Source organism: Pinus tabuliformis, chromosome 2_2 (assembly GCF_031772625.1).
Source record: "Pinus tabuliformis cultivar Carrire ecotype Pingquan chromosome 2_2, CPIR1, whole genome shotgun sequence".
Lineage (NCBI taxonomy): Eukaryota > Viridiplantae > Streptophyta > Pinopsida > Pinales > Pinaceae > Pinus > Pinus tabuliformis.
Genome location: NC_142300.1, coordinates 103,313,893 through 103,331,896, shown reverse-complemented (window position 1 = coordinate 103,331,896; position 18,004 = coordinate 103,313,893).

Genomic DNA, 18,004 nt, shown 5'->3' with positions numbered 1-18,004 from the left:
ATATAGTGCAACCGGTATCAATACCATTTCCTTTAAGAGGGAGTCTGGTAAACCCTTCGTATTGAAGGAAGTGATGCATGTTCCAGGATTGAAGAAGAATCTTATCTCTGTGGAGATGTTAGAAGACAAGGGATATGATGTTGTCTTCAGCGAGGGAAAGGCTTTCCTGTGCAGTAAGACAACTGGAGAAACCCAGAAGATAGGGGTACGAGTCAAGAACCTTTATCAATTGAATGTAGATGGCTACGCAACAATGGCATGCAAGGTAGAAGGATTGGTGAGCCGGGATGATGGCGAGCTGTGGCACCAGAGATTGGGCCACCTTCACCATGGAGCCTTGAAGATACTGCAACAGATTTCTACTGGGCTTCATAAAGGCACTCTTGCATAGTCAGATCAGTGCAAGGGGTGTACTTTGGGAAAATTTGTGAAAGCCACCTTTCACGAGAAGGATAGTTGTGCCACGACGATCCTTGAGAGAATTCACACAAACATGTGTGGACCTCTCAATAGCTTCGACAGCAAAGCACAAGTACTATGTGATCTTTGTTGATGATTTCTCTCGAAAGTGCTAGATCTTCTTCATGCAGAAGAAGAGCAAGACATACTCAAAGTTTTGTGAGTTCAAAGCACTGGTCGAGAAGGAATCGGGGAAGAAGGTGACGGCTCTTAGGAGCGAAAATGGTGGTGAATTCATCTCTAGCGAGTTCAAGGACTTCTGCAGCTCAGAAGGTATTCGAAGAGAGCTCATAGCTCCCCATAACCCACAATAGAACGGGGTTGTTGAGCGAAAGAACAGAATGATTGTGGGTGTTGCACGGGTGATGTTGCATGATCAGGGCCTACCCCTTCACTTGTGGGCGAAGGCATGCAATACTGCAGTATATGTGCAGAACCATTGTCCTCACAAGATATTTGGCATGAGTACACTCGAGGAGGCTTATTCTGGTAAGAGGCTTGATATTTCCCATTTGAGGATTTTTGTTTCTCCTGTTTATATGCATGTGACGAAGGATGCCAGGAAGAGGCTAGAGCCAACCACAAAGGTTGGGATATTTGTGGGGTACACTGATACACCCCACAACTATCGTGTGTATTTGCCAGACAGTCACAAGACTATTGTGTGACGGGAAATCAAATTTCAGGAGGAGAAATCCATGAACTGTTTGCTTGAGAGGGAGCCACACTTGCATGTAGATGAGGAGCTATTAGTTCCTAAGGATGAGCTTCAGGATGTGGATCAGCCACAAGATGAATTTCATGGAGTGGAAGAGACCACTCATGCAGCGCCAACCATTAGAGGGCGAAAGCGCATTACAGAAGATGAGCGACTGGCCCAAGATGTAGAGAAGGTTGTAGGACCACCTACAACATAGCGCAGATAGAGACAATCACCTGATCAGTACACTGGATACATGGATCTTGTGAGAAAATGTGTCATGACTGAGCCATCCTCTTTCGAGGAAGCTGTGGAGGATCCCGCATGGGTAGATGCCATGGTAGAAGAGTATGATTCGATTGTCAAAAACAATGCATGGGAGATTGTCCCAAGACCAGAGGGGAAATTAGTGGTGGGTTCGAGATGGATCTACAAAGTGAAGCAGGCAGCTGACAGGAGTGTGGAGAAGTACAAGGCAATATTTGTTGCTCAAGGCTTCTCACAGATAGAGGGGATCGATTATGAGGATACCTTTGCGCCTGTCACAAGGTATTCTTCCATACGGATGATTCTTGCTCTCTCAACACAAATGGGGTGGCACATCCATCAGATGGATGTGAAGACTGTGTTCCTCGACGGATTCATTGAGGAGGAGGTGTACATAGAGAAACCCAAAGGTTTCAAGATCTTCAACAGCGAGTCGCATGTGTGCAGGCTCAAGAGAGTGTTGTATGGGTTGAAACAAGCACCTCATGCTTAATACACACAGATAGACAGTTATTTCACCGGACTTGGATTCTCCAAGAGTGAGGCAAATCCTAACCTATACCAGATTGTGGTGGAGGGTAAGTTTATGATCATTGTACTTTATGTAGATGATTTGATTTTGACGGGAGATGAGCTGTTGATACTTTCATGCAAGGAGGATCTTGCTAGAGAGTTTGAGATGGAGGACTTGGGCCTGCTTCATTATTTCCTGGGATTGGAAATTTGGCAGCGCAGTGATGGAATATTTGTTTCTCAGGGTAAGTATGCCCAGGAGATACTAGAGAAGTTCAACATGCATGGCTACAAGCCTGTTGATACTCCTCTTCCTGGAGGTTGGCGGAAGGAGGATGCTAATTCAGTGGAGGTAGTGGATGCCACTATTTATCGACAGTTGGTGGGGTCGCTTATGTATCTGGTCAATACACGACCCGATATATGCTATGCCGTTAACCAGCTTTCACAAGCTATGGTTAAGCCAACCAAGCTCTTCTGGAAGGCAGGCAAGCATGTATTTTGTTATCTTAGAGGCACATCGAGATATGGATTGTGATACAGACAGGAGGATGAGGTGAAGCTATGTGGCTTCACGGATGCAGATTGGGTAGGGAGCCCAACGGAAAGAAACAACACATCTAGAGGGATCTTCAGTATCGGGTCGACAACAGTTTCTTGGTACAGCAGGAAGTGGAGATCCGTGGCACTTAGTTCAACAAAGGCCGAGTTTATGGCAGCAAGTTTGGCTGCATGCGAGGCTATATGGATGAGGAAGATCCTGGTCGGGTTGTTCAGGTCACACTTGGAGCCTACTGTGATTTATTGTGATAACTAGAGTTGCATTAAACTCTCATCTAATCCAGTATTTCATGATAGAACCAAGCACATCGACATCAGGTACCATCATATCAGAGATTGTGTGCAGTGGAGAATCATGTTAATTTCATACATTCCCACGGAGGATCAGGATGTTGATATCTTGATGAAGGCGCTCACCAGGAGCAAATTCGAATACCACAGAGGAAGGATAGGGGTTGCAGATAATCCATATCTTGTTGAGAGGGAGTGTTGAAAATACAACAATATGATGGAGCTTAGTGAAAAGAAGTCGCCTTCACTAAGTGGGCCCGCAGGCTATTTTTGGCGCACGGTCTATTTTTAGACTATGTCTATTTTTAGACATATGGATCATGGTCTATGAGTTGCAGGATGCTATTTATGGATGATTGGTCATGTTGGTAAAAATATATGGACCTCTATTTTTTGACATATGGGCGAAGTCTATTTTTAGACTGCCAGTCAAAAAATAAAACAGTCGAATATTATTAGCTCTTAATAATATTTGGACTATAAACATTATCTTATCCTCTTGCAGCACTTCAGATCGAGCTACAGATGTGGCACATGCAACTACCAGAAGGAAATATGCTTCTCCTATGGGTTAGTTGAGTTATTGCATGATGGACTTCAGTTAAAACTCAAGTGATTGAGTTTGGTGGAGTTGATTGAGGAGTTGATGGAGTTGTGTTCAGTATTACTTAGTTGCACTAGTTGTATTTAGTCTAACTGTCAAATACACTAGTGATGAGTGATGTGAATTAATTATTAATTAATTCACTAATTATTAAATCATAAATCAACTAAAGAATACATCAGTTAACTCAGTGCATGGATAGTTCAGTGGAGACAAGTGTTAGAGGTGGGTGAAAGGGTGAGACTAGAATCAGTTGTGATTATAGCTGTGCATGAGATTTGCACAATCATTGATTGAGATTTCCAATGAGGATTGCACAGTACAAGCCAAGGGAATTCCAACTTGGATATGATCTATTCTCAACTTGGATTGCGTAGTAGAGGCAAGAAAACAGTGGAGGAGATTTGAACCCGTGACTTGTTCAGATCTGAGCTAGTTTGTGTGTAGCATGGGGAGATAGTACTGAGTACTTGTGAGGAGTATTGTACTATGTATTGTTACATGTTCTCTATCATTATAATATACAGATAGTTGGGGGTTTTCAGTTGTATTCTTTCCCCATTACATACTGTGTTGATATGTGTGATTCATGTTTCAATGCGCGCATGCGATTGTTTTTTTAATTCTGAAAATTGATGATCAATGGTAGAGGAGGTTTGTTATAGACATTTTTGGGAACTGCAAACCCAAGCATAAAATGTCCATAAACCAAGGGCTCCCAAGTCCCTAAAAGTGTTGTTCTAACCCCTAAAGGAACAAGGTCAACTTATTACAGCTTCTCCCAAAAGTTCTCCATTTAAAACCACTCAGAACTGGTCAAAACAGGATCATTTCTCCTGCTCCATAGGCAAAGTGCATTGCATCTCACCTAAGTACACTCTGTGGGTGCGTTGCATTTCAAAAATCCCTTCTATGGGGTGCGATGGGCGAGAAGTGACAAATGGCAGTGTCAATCTGTGAGGTGGAGAGGCATGGAATCTTCCAGAAACTTCTCTTGTGACACTTGCCTCTCTGAATTCGACCAAGGATGAGTAAGAGATCATCAATCTCCGAGTGGAAGCAAGAACTATCAGAGGGAAGACACTAATCAAATCACAAGCTGACTCATCTCCCTTACAGATATCTATATATGGATCCCTCATCCCAGAGATCCAGAGGCTGGAATTTTGCATCTTGTAAGGAATTGTTGTTGGTTTCTTGAGGAAACATCATAGTGTTGGGTGATCTAAGCTTTGCATGAGGTGAAGAAGGGCTTACTTGCTGAGAGGATGATGCTGGGTCAGAACAACTGGTTGTAACTCTCTTGGCTCTTTCTTGATTATCAATAAAAGCTATTCAAGTTTTCCTCCATACTCTTGTGTCGTTTATGTTTTATGCATTTGTATGGTCAATTTACATCTGATCCTAGATTTTTTATGATAATAGATCCATGTTCTTGTATAGTGTTATGCTACTTTGATTCTACAGGTACTCTGTGAAGCTGGGTGTACAAGGAAGCAAGTAGCAAAGGACTATCAGAAGAGAGAGGAATCGAACTAGGAGCCAAGCGCAAGATAGAGGTTGGTCTCCTTTATTCTTCTCTCATCTATATTTCGTTAAGGAAAAACAAAAGTAGCTTTAATTTGTTTGTTTCTAAGGTAGCTACCACACCTTAGTGGGATTAGCAGTTCTGCATAGACACTTTTCCCTGTAACAAAATGGCGACTCCGTTGGGGAGTGACTAGGTTGTTTGTTTATCTACCTTCTTGTTTACTTTATAAACTTACAGACGGAGCCTGAAGTTGAGCCAGGTAGCTTTCGAACTACATTTTCTATGCAAATGCAAAGTAGATAAATGCCGCTTCAGTAAATCTCTGAGTTTTGTTTATGAATTAAACAACTGATTTACAAACTCTCTAATTGCCCTTGTGGTGGCTCTAGTAACCTCCTTAGATCTACCCCTGTTGTTGATTTACTGATTACCACTTGCTCGGCCAAAATCCCTAAACTGAACTGCAAACTGTGACCCGGAACCCAAGCAATGTCTCGTCTCTGGCCCAGCGCACTCTCTGTTCTGTGAATTTGAACTTCAGCGCACTTCCCGAGTGTAGTAGGTGTGCTGCATTTCAAATTCATTGTGTTACAGGTGCGCTGATCAGACTAGACATTGTTTCTGAATGTTGGTTTCTGTTCATTCTTTTCAGTTCTATTCATGAGTTTTGCTGCCTATGGTCAGTATACCTCTGTTTGAAACCCCTTTCCTTGTTGTTATTCTGCCTCCATTGTGCAAAGAATTGTAAATGTTTTTGTGTATTTGTTGAGTCATTTTCAATTCTCCTTTGCAAAAAAGTAACGTAATTGTACTGTCGTTTCTTGATTTGAAAGTGTTGCAAGTGTCATTTTCAGTCATAGAAGAGAGTCTGATTGCTCTTGATAGTCGATTAATATGTTACTATTGTATATGATCTGAATCAGTGGTCTTTCTAGTGTCGAAAGCAAGTCTTCATTTTGAATTTGAAAAGAAACTTGTTAGTAATTGTCGCTTGAAAAGTAATTCAGATTTGCGCATTAGCTTTCTTTTTATTAGCTTTCTTTGCTCTTTGTTGAAAGAATTCTGTCTTTCTTTCCTTAGTAGCTAGGATTTTCATTGCACAAAGAAGATAAAAGATTGTTTATCATCTTAGATTGCATTTTAGGAATTGTACATCTACATCACGCGGTGAACCTGAAAGGAAAATTTCTTAAGCAATATCAACTATAAAATAAATTTAATGAATCTAACAACGCTTCAAAACCTAACGCACAACATCTAGAAGTCTAGGCTAGAGATGTATTCCGGTGTCGTAAAGCCTGGTAGCTGTTGTTCTCACTGTTGGTTGGGTGATTCCTCCACTTTGAGACGATAAGTGCCAGTACGGACTTGCGCTCCCACATACCATCAAGTATATTTTGGGAGACCACAATACGCTTAATCCTTTATCCATAGGAAGCCGTGTCTGCCGCCCTATCGATTGCAATGCACTGAACATAGCATTCCGGAAGATTGACTGCCGTACCATAAAAAGTATTCTGCAGTTTTGCGATTGGTTTGGTAATCGCTCTGCCTAGATTTCCAGAGCAGTCCCTTTCATTCCTTTTCAGACTCCTTAATGGAAAAGTTACATCTAAGCACCTGTCACTTCAGGCTCATTAAAAATTAAAGGCGAATAGAGTCATCTTTTGTTTTTTCTCGACTCTTTAAAATTGAAAAAACAAGTTGTATCAAAGCGTCTAAAATTTATTTTAAATGGAGTAATCATCACCTTTCCTACAGTGGTCTTAAGTTGAGAGAATGGAGTCCACCAACCAAGGAATTCCCCTTGGAGGAAATCCTAGTCCTTTCTCCTCTTGGGGAGATGTTGGTGCACCCCATATGGCCACATTGTCACTTCCAGGATTGACAATCGGCTTGCCCGTATGGCTCTTCTCAACCTCTGTCGTTTAGAACACCGCAATTCCTGAACAATCGAGTCAACAACTAGACGATTCCAGAGTTACCCACCAACCTTCTACTTCCTCCAATTCTTCCTCTCCTCCTTCCTCTTCGCTTGATGGGGCTGGTAAAGCCAAAAATCAAGTACTTGAGAAGAAGAAGGAAAAGAAGAAGAAAGAGAAGAAGAAGAAGGAGCCAAAAGCTAAAGGGGGCAACCAAGCGTCGTCTAGCAAAAATCCACACACTACACTGACCAGGCCTAAATCGCCATGTGTCGTTTGCAAAGGAGACCACTATCATAGAGATTGTCCCTGCATCCCTCGGATCTTAAGGCACTGGTCTCCTCGTTTGCACAACCCAGTGTCGTCAACCTCTGATGGTCATGTTGAAAACACACCGTCGACTAGTGAAAGTGAAGCCCCAGGACAAAAAGGAAAATATAGATTTCCTTGTAAACTGTGCGAAGGCGATCATGCCGTTCACCATTGTCCCTTCTTAGACGAGGCTAAAAGAGTTTTGGACGATCGTCCAGTTTCACCATTACGACTTCCTCCTGGATATAGAAAACTCTTACCGAGTCTGTCACTAGTTGAAAATCCGGCTGACCCGCCCAGGTGGTCGGCCGAAGCGTCTATCACTGAAGACAAACCATCTGAACCCATACCAGACGAAAGTCAAAAGGTCGAGGCGGTAGTTGACCCGGTCTTGCCTTCAGAGGTTCCATCTTCAGATGATACAGTCACAGAAGAGAACAAGGATGACACCATCCAAATTCTTTTCGTAAGCACAGAATCTGATGAACATGGGGGGAATTTACCCATTCCTTTACCGCAGGAAGGAAGTTCGTCAGAGTCGTACCCAGTCGTCTATTCGGCCCCACCTCCAAGCAACCTAGTTATTTCCTTTGACTAGAATCAACTAGGCAGACCCCGTTTACCGGCTAGTGTACCATTCCGAATCATTGCTCAAATATATAGAATGGTTATGGTTGGTACCATCATAGATGAAGGGGCTTCTGTGAGTATCCTTTCCTCGATTGCTTGGAAAGCACTTGGTTCACCATCGCTTTTGCCTGAGATGAGAAATCTAACAGGCTTTGACAAAGGAACCAGTCGACCGTTAGGGATCCTTCCCAATGTGCCCATAACATTGAGAGGGAAAACTGTTCATATGAACGTAATGGTAGTCCAAGGACCCCTGGATTATAATCTACTCCTTGGACTAGACTATATTTATTGCATGGGAGCCATTGTCTCATCACTCTTTAGAGTGATGTGTTCTCCGCACGAAGGAAGAGTGGTCAAGCTCGTAGACCAGCTTTCATTTCCTGGATCACACATAGCAGATAGTCGTATACCATCCCTAAATCGTCTTTTCACACAAGGAATGTCTCATCAATCCCAGTCCATCCACCTGATGAGCGCGAGTGATTTGGAGGACATGACTGAAACCCAGGGGGGCATGCACCCTGGTCTGCTTCGGCAGGAAAACATCGAGTATAGGGTAGGTTTCCGCGAGAGATATATGACTAGTCTGTACTCCCGTCCGTGATTGGAAAAGGGAGATAGCCTGGGATAAGATTCCCTCATCAAAGTTATGTGAGTGGATTGTCTCACCTTTATCTATTTCGGTAGACATCGCTGAAGAAGTGTTTTGTTCGCGGTGTGAATAGAACAATCTTTGGTAACTTGAAAGAGGTAGACCTTTCCTGATAAAACAAATGTTTTGTCGGTAGAATAAAAGGTGACCTTGAAGCTTTATTTTATACCTGGGGGCATGCAAACCTTTTGGAGTGCAAGCGAAGAGCGACCATTTATTTTTTAAATTTGTAGGACCTCTAACCCTTTAAACTCGTAGGATTGGTCGTTTCCTAACTTGCATAAAGAAAGGATGTGGGGCAAAGATTTGAAAAATTGGTGTTTTCATATATGAGACATTCTTATTATACGACTGGATTAATCAAGCAGTTTTAACGTGGACTTCATGCTTGTTAAAAAATAAACATAAGCAATGAGCAAATGTTTCCCCCAACATTCAAGCTCAATAAAAAATGAACCAATTCCCGATAAATAATCATCGTGAATTTAGTACTTCAGCCTTTAAAGCCTTGGTCGTGTTCCCATTATCACCTCCACTCTGTATTGGCAGATCATTCACCTCCATTTGATTGTTTACCCCTTTTGAGAAACAGCTGCGAAGAGTGATCCCGCCAGCCATCCTTGTAACACTGCTGTGATTGGAAAATTCCAAACCTTACCTGGAATCAGCTGCTACCCAATTTTATCACTCGTTCCTCAAAATACGAGTCTCCTTTAAGCTCTTTTCAACTGACTCGTAAAATATGAAAAGATTGTCGAGCCATTGGCCTCTCCAACTCGTTAAAGGGACTAGAAGTGCTATCCCTCCTTTAGATTTTAATCTTCTTGGACCTGAGGGATTATTACACAAAAAGGTCGAGCGCTTGTTTTGTTCAGCTCGTTAAAAGTATCGAAAATTCATCCCTTCTGTATTGTTTTATACTTTTTCAGACTTAAGGGATTAGATGACGAAAAAGGAATTCTGGAGTTTCCTTTACGTCCCTTTTTAGGCTCTCTAAAATTGAAAAGGACCGAGTTATCTTTATCGTTAAACTCGTTAAAACCTAATAGCGACAAACTTGTCCATAGCAGACAAGAACGAGTTTCACTATCGCTAGGCTCGTTAAAACATAGCGATGGGTTTTCCCGAATGGAAAATTATAGAACAAGAATATGTTATCCTCCTCAAGCTTGACAAAAATAAAGAGGTACTGGTCAGCAATGACTGGGGAAAAATTGGGAAGAAAACTTGAAGAAACTTTGTTGGTAGCGAGTCACTCTTGAACAAGACACTTTCATTCCCCATCCAAGTCGGGTTGGGTTGTTTCATTCACCGGTCACGTCACCATGGCCCCATCACACCATCCACATTTGGGGTTAATGCTACCAATCCATCACGTTAGTGTCGCTAATATGTTTAAGAGAAGTCACTCAGAGAATTCACCTGTGTCTCACCCACTACAATACATTTATGCTCCATTCTTTCATGACTGCCACCCTGAACCTTATATCACCAGATCGTTTTCACTTCCAGTAAAATCATTTTCTCCGTTCCATGTCATTGATGTGGGATTCATCAAGGCCCTCCTATGACAGATCGCTTCTTGTCAACATCAGCTCATTATCCAAGAAGTCGATCTAGGAACACCCCTTCCAGTACTTTGAAGCTTGCATGCCTCAATGGCAAGTTTCTCACTTCTGGCGATAGGTTTACATCAATGGCCTTCGACCGAAAGATTTTGTGTGGTGTTCAATGCCAAGTCCTTTATTCACACCACGTGAATTATACTGCAGTAAAATTACCTAGCACTTGTTGGCACACCCTAGCACCTGGCACATATTAGCATGTCACCTTGGCACTCTAGCATATATTGACACTGCCTAACATGCCTTGTCAGTCCGTCTGTACCACATCTAGAACTCACTAACATCTCGTATCACAAACTCTTATTCAATCATTTCTGTTATGTTCCTATACCAATAGGAGTCATAATTTTTTAATGGCTAAGGTCAAATTTGTAATATGTACATACCTTTGCTTTTTGCAATGTTTTCCATATTCAAAAACTCAAACAAATAAAAAAATGTAAATATGGTATGTCCTAAAAGAAAAATCAAAGGACAAAAAGAATAAAAAGGTTAAAAAAGATAAAAATGAACCCAAAGAAAGAAAAAGACCATGAAAGTGTGCAAGTCAAAAAGCCACTACTATTTAATTTTGATGCAGAATAAAATATTGTGTACAGCTTGTTACCTTTGCCTCAGTCCATGGATGGTCAAAATGTTTAAACTTGGCTATTTCATATTTTCAAATTTATGTTTAGAGATAGAGAATAAAATCTGACCAAACTGCTTAATATTGGCAGATAAGTAGATAGGTAGAGTAAATAAAAGGAGCTCAACTATTTGATCTGAGCCCTTGGATGTAATAATGTTAAACTTATATAGATTACTTTTGTAAAAGAAAAGAAAAGTTTTGATAAAGGGTTTTCAAGCTTAAGTGCACCCTAATAAAGAGAAGTAAAAATGGTAGGATGAGTAGATGGGTAAGTAGAAGAATGGTTGCAGAATTGTGATGATTGATTAGAAAAGATCATATTAGTCACCTTTATCATCAAAGTTCTTAGTATGGATGAAAATTGAGCATTTATCAAAGTACACAAAGTCAATTGATTAACCTCCCTCGGTGATTACATTTTCCACTTAACTAATTTCCAAGAAAAGTCTTAAAGTACCTAAAATGTTAAGTTAAAGGGGCTCAGAACATTTCTCTAACTTCTGGAGGGACCGATCCTTGGCCCAATAACTTATAAGTCCTAAGTACTAAAAGTCCCCTCATAATCATTCACCCCCATTTAAATTCACCTGTGTTCCCCAATAAATCCCTTTTCCTAAGAAAAACATCATTTTCCTAAGGGAAAATCATTTTCCTCTAATAAACCCCTTTCTCTAAGGATAAAACTTTGTTATCTTAGAAAAAGTGATCATTCTTCCATGAAAAGACACTTTTTCTCATAAAATACCAAAAAACTACTTTAACCTAAGTATAATGTTTGTGACAAAACAAAAGAAAGAAATGCATTATGCTTAGTGTTTTTTTCATTCTCCATCAATATCATATTGACTTCTAACACTTATATGTATATTAATTCCCAAAGCAATAAACGCTTCCCTTATATTTAAATAATAAAAACCCTTATATTAATATCCTTCCTGAAAATTTTGAAACATAAACTTTATAAACCCTATTCAAATAAGAGAAATTAATTAACTGATCTGCGGTTAATTGATAGTCAACCCCACCAATAAAATCACCCCCGACGCCCTAACCATACAATAATCCCTGATTAACTCAATCTTTCCACTTTAAAAACTCCACTGGGCCCCTCCATTTAACCCCGTGACGAAACCCCCACCCCAATCACTATGCGATCTGCCCCCTTTCAATCTGACGGTTGACGATCATATCGGGTGGCCTCCGAAGGTTGAACTTTACCCATTCGATATGGGTGGTTTCACTTTGGGCCCTGATGCTACGTGTCACCCGATAAATGGCATTAGGTGACCTCCTCCTGAAACCACCTCAGGCCCAAAAGAAGTGTGACCCAAACCCACTTAGTGCCCCCCACTAGACAAAAACACGTCTCATCCCCCACTTAATGCCAAACGTACCTTTCCCTATGTACCCGCCAAATTGGTTGACTTTACAAATAAAACTAAAAAACTTATTGTTTTTTGTTTTATCATAGAAAATGCTCAGACCTGCATGTAATGGCCAACCCACGTTCAACCGTCAACCTACCGAAGCTGTTGAATGTACAGTCCATTCTTCAGTCATGTACGCCTCCTGAAAACTGTGCACAGTCTCCCGTCAACCTGTTCACAGCCAAAACCAGGTATTTATCCGAATTCACCGAGAAACCCTGTCTAATTCCCAAACATGTTACTCAATTTATTTAAAGTTATTAAGTAATTAAGTAAAATAATTGCACAACAACCCCAAACCAATCTGAATTGAACCAATTTTCCCCTAATTAGACTGAAAACCTTTTTCCCATGTTCTTGAATCCACAAGAACCAAGGATGGATTCTCCAGTTGCACTGAATGTCCTACCAACTACTACTCCCCACTAGGACTTAGACCATCTCCCTTTGGCAGATAAAGACTTTCAAATCAAGGACACCTCTATCCATGAATCCCCACTGAAGTATATTGTAGGTACAGGGACCAGTACTTAAACCATGTAGACAAAATAGGTATTTGGGAATCAAGTTTGCCCAAGTAACAATTCCCTAGAGTTCATATCTTCCTTGAAATTGTCCAGTATTGCTATATTAACTACAGTCCCAGCCAAAGAGAAGTGATGACTCCTGACCATACCGTATTATTCACCATCACTGCTGAATCCATCAATGAAATATTGTAGTTGCAACCAGGGCAAAACCTGACCCCCATTTCTGTTGGAGACCTACTTGACAGATTCCCTACAATCACCTCCATTAAAATTTCTCAATTATTACAGACCTTCATTGTGGAAGAGAAATACATTCCAAAGGACCGCCCCCATACATTTGGACCATATTCTGTGATCTTGGCTGAGACATTATATCAATGATATCTAGTGTTTTAGGTTAGACTACCAATGAGTATGTTGATGATATTATTATAGCCTTCATGTCCATTTACACCCCTGGACAACCCCCTGCCATCATGTTTGATTATGCCAAATTCATTGCAAATAAAATGCATGATCAATTCATGAGAATGGACAATGAAAGAGTATTCAAGTACTCATCAGTTTTATATCATCTTTTCATGTACTATCAAGCTGATAAATTCCCATTTACACTTCAAAAGATTGATACCAGAGGCAACCCTAGATTAGTAGTCTTCTGGACCCCATTAATCCACCAATATGACTCTCCATATACTTATACAGATTTCATAGACCTTTTTGTGCACCTAGTGGCAACCATGTTGTTATGGCGTCCTCCCCCCCATGATCAATCCAGATATTAGGAGGGTCCTATAGCTATCCAAACAATATAGAGTGGGAGATTGGTACTTGTACCAAAATCACACTGAAATTAGAATATATTGATGTGATTTAGCACCCTAAAAACTACCAAGATACCTCCCCATTAGACTGTTTGCTCTGGAGTACTACAGGCAAATAATTAATCAGATGAGGTATATTTTTTAAAGGCCAAGAAGAAAGCTTAACTCAGAATAAAATATCAGATTGGCCCATTTATATGCAACAATATGGAAGCTAGAAGAGAAGTAGAAGAAATCCTTCAAAGGACCAGGCCGAAACAAAGCTTGATATGGAGATATGACCCTTTTGATTTCATCCGCAATAGAAGACAATATGAAAATCAACTAGAATGGGTGGAGAACACTTTAGTAGATAGAGATAGCACAGAAGTCGTTGTTGATAATGTTTTAATTGATCTAGAAAGGAGACATGATGAAGATTCTTTTGTACAGGTGCCAAGAGAATCCCTATCCCAAAGGGAAACACAGGAACATAGTGAGAAACAAGTAGAAGAAGGACGTCAAGAGTAAGAGGAATCAGAACAACCAAGCATATCAGAAGAGTTGGCTCAGCCATAACACATCATGAGTACTCCTCCTATTGTACAGACTCCTCTAGATGAGGATAATAATCCCAAAACAGATAGGGAGGAGGCCACTCCTTCTAACAGGCCTATTGCACAGACTTATGTCAAAAGGCAAAGGTTAAATCATTTTCTAGAACAACAGTTCACAGAGGAAACAACTAGAACCACAGGTACAAAAAGGGTAGAGAGTAGGCAGGCCACTCCCTCTAGAGGAACACAAGAACCTTCCACTACACAGACTCAAATGATGGAGAGACAACATAGGGTTGAAGTATCCTCATTCAGGGCTCCAACTGGCCAGGACCAAGACATTGGAGAAAAATACAAAGAGATAAAGGCTAGAAATTAATGGTTGAAGGCCTAGAGCTATGCACAATACCTTAAAATGGCTCCCACTAATCAAACAAAGATAATGTCAGCCTTTCATGTAAAAGAAGGTAAGATGCAAATGACCTTCTTGAAGCCTACCATACAATAGCCCAGGTCTGTAGCAGATTACTTGAAGATAGATTTTGAGGTGCTGGCGGAGGATATACATCCTATCAATGAAATAGAATTGCACAAATAGACAAGAGAAATGGTCTATTCCACATTGACCAGTAAGGCCATTGCAGCACATCAAATACAAAATTCACTAAATAATATATTAGTGCAATTCCAACTAGAAAAGTCCTCTTCACAGGCCAAGGGTACCAGAATATAGTCCTTAGAGGACTTAATCATAGAGTTGGGCCATGATCCCAAAGATGTAAACGCTGCAGAAAGGCTAATAAAAAAGAAAAATGATGACATAGTTGCCTTGAAAAAGCAACTCAAAATCCCTCATCTGCACCATCCACAAACAACTGAAGTGCTAGAAACCCAGAAGGAATAGGAGCAACTTATGGACTTAGTCCTTAATCTAAATGATCAATTAAAGGAAATAGAGAAAGAGCTAGGCAACTTGATTCAGTCTAAACAGAGTGAGTTGGCCACCACTCCACAGACTGTCATTCCTACAATCTCTATAGCAGTGCCCTCTACATTGGCTCCTTCCTTAGCACCAATAGCTCCACCAGCTACAACCATGCCAGTCACAGGTACATCTACAAGTGCAGGTACATCTACAGAGAAAACAACTGAGTTAGTAAAAATGATGTTTGGCCATCAATTCAAGTAATTTTTGAGGAGACTAAACTGGTGAAAGTGGCCACCGAAGCAATTCAAAAGACAAGAGAAGAGCTGGGAGACAAGCCTGAAGAGGCCAACCAACTGATAACAGTCTTGAACAACAAGAACAGGTATCAGCTGGATTAACTGGGCATAGAGGATAGGACAGGGACCATCATAGAAATAAAGAAGATTCTTACTAAAAGGAACCTTATGCTCAATCTTGAAAAGAAATTCCAAATAATCCAAGCTGATATTGATAGATTCATGACAAAGTTTGGTATTTTGAGGGGAGAAGGCCTCCCTAGTACTATGGTCATCCATGACAAGCTTATGACCCAAGAGGACTACGTTGAAAGACTAAACAAGTTGGCCAGCAACCAAGCTAGTACTTCAGGGGTAAAAGATCTGCCCATAGGAAAGGTATTGTATGACAATCTAGAAAAAAACTTCTTCCTAGAGCATGAGGTAAAGCACCTGTTTGTAAACAAGCCAAATTTTTCCAAGTACACCAAAGTTGATGAGATATACAGAAATATGCTGAAGATGAAATTCCCTGAAGATGAATGGTGGGTAAAATTAACAAATTTACTATAAAATTACTACAGTAAATCCATATTGCAGCGAGGTAAAACAGGTGAAACAGGGTCAAAGTGAAGCAAGTAAAGAGTATCAGTAGGTTCAAGACTTAAAGTGATTATAACACACAAGTATTAAGCAACTGAAAGAGCCAAATTTGAACTACAATAGCTAGCACAATCACAATAAAAGGGACAACAAGAAGCAGCTTTCCATCTGTCACTATCTTCATGCTTGAATATATTTTTGATTTCCTAGAATAATTCTCAAACTATTATTAGATATTTTGTAACATTTTTTGTACAAATACTTCACATTTTGAAGTAATGTGGGTGGATTCAAAGACATTTCTGTAGACATTTCATATCAAGTTAAAAATCTATTGTAATCAAGACTGGATTGGCTACTGGATCATGAAATAACATTAAAGACATTTCACAGGATTCTTGTGCACATTGGAAATCAAATAAGTATTACCTCTTCATGTTTATTACTGTTTTCTCTTCATGTTTATAAATATTCACATGTTTCTCTATGAAATATGAATGGTAAAAAAGGAATGATATTTCAGAATTAGCTTTAATGCTCTCTGTCTTGGTTGTTTACTTTCTCATTGTTTTCTGCTAAACAATCTTAGTCTAGGAATTCTTAATTGCTCCCTTACTTCTGTAGTTTCCCCCCTTAGTTCCATAGTAAAGGATTCCTTGTTTCCCTTTCCTACTGATCTCCTTCTATTCTTCATCTTGATCTCGGTTTAAGGATTATTCATTTCCCTTTTACCGTCGTTAGGACTACCTCATCCATTTGAACCTATAGATTTTCGTTTTGTTGTGCTAGCCTGCCCTGTGAACTCCTCCTTTAGAAATTGATCTGATTCAGTTAAGCCACCCTTCGTTTGACTCCATAGCCCAATGGCTTGAATGCTTTCTCTACCCATCTATTTCTAGAAGTCCACCACCCAATCAAAATCAAAACATCATGAGCACTAAGAACTAGCCTGAAATCCCACCCAAAACAAAGTTAAGTTATAAAGAGAGAGCCCTCTTTGGACTTAGGTTGGCTAGAACCCTAGTCTAAAAGATTAGGTTTGTGGTTACCTCAGATTATTCCTTGTTTTTATAACTTCTAAGGAAGAATTATGAGTGATAACAGTTTCCATGCATTTTGACCTATTTACCCCTTATGTTTCCTTGAAACTCCCTAACAATCCTTGGCACACATTGTCACACCTTAACACCTGACACATCTTGGCATGTTTCCCTGGAAATCTAGCATTCCTTAGAATTACCTAGCATACCTTGTCACTCCATCCTTAGCACACCTTGAACTTGTTGGAGCTCCCTATTGCACACTCTTACTCCTTCATTTCCATTCCTTTTGACTTAGTTCTCCCTTGTGTTTCCTTGACACTCCCTAACAATCCCTACCATGCATTGGCACACACTGGAACCTAACACATCTTGGCATGTTGCACTGATACTCTAGCATTCCTTGGCACTACCTAGCATATATTGTCACTCCCTCCTTAGCACACCTAAAACTCACTAAAACTCCTTATCACACACTCTTATTCATTAATTTCCATTCATTTTGAGGTAGTTCTCCCTTGCATTTCCCTAGCACTCCATGTAATGTGTTGGCACACCTTAGAATCTAACACATATTGACATGTCTCCTTTTCCTCAAACATGCCTTAACATTTCCTAGCATACCTTGTCATTCCCTACTTAGCACAGCTCACTGACACTTCCTATCACACACTCTTATTCTTTCATTTCCATGCATTTTGACCTAGTGCTCCCTTGTGTTTCCATAGCACTCACTGACACTTGAAAAATCTTTGCATGCCTTAGTTGTTGGAATGTATTATCATGCCTAACATGTCTTTGAACTATCTAGAATGTCTTAGCACTTCCTGACATTCCCTAGCACACCTTCTTACTCCCTAGCTATCATGCCCTCATAGATAGGCTTATTTCTTCTATGACTTTAGAGCCTAGCCAAGTCATTGTAGGAAAAACATTATTGTGCCCAACCCAAAGTCTCCCTTTGTCTGAAATTGATCTGTCTAACTCCTTTTTGCAACCACATAATAACCTCTTGACATTCCTATTATGAAGTTTATGTAGTTTACATAAACACTAATAGGAAATTCTAGAAAAGAAAATTGATATAGCTTTAAAAAATTTGCATGAAAAATCCTAAATTTATTCATGAAATGGTCTTTA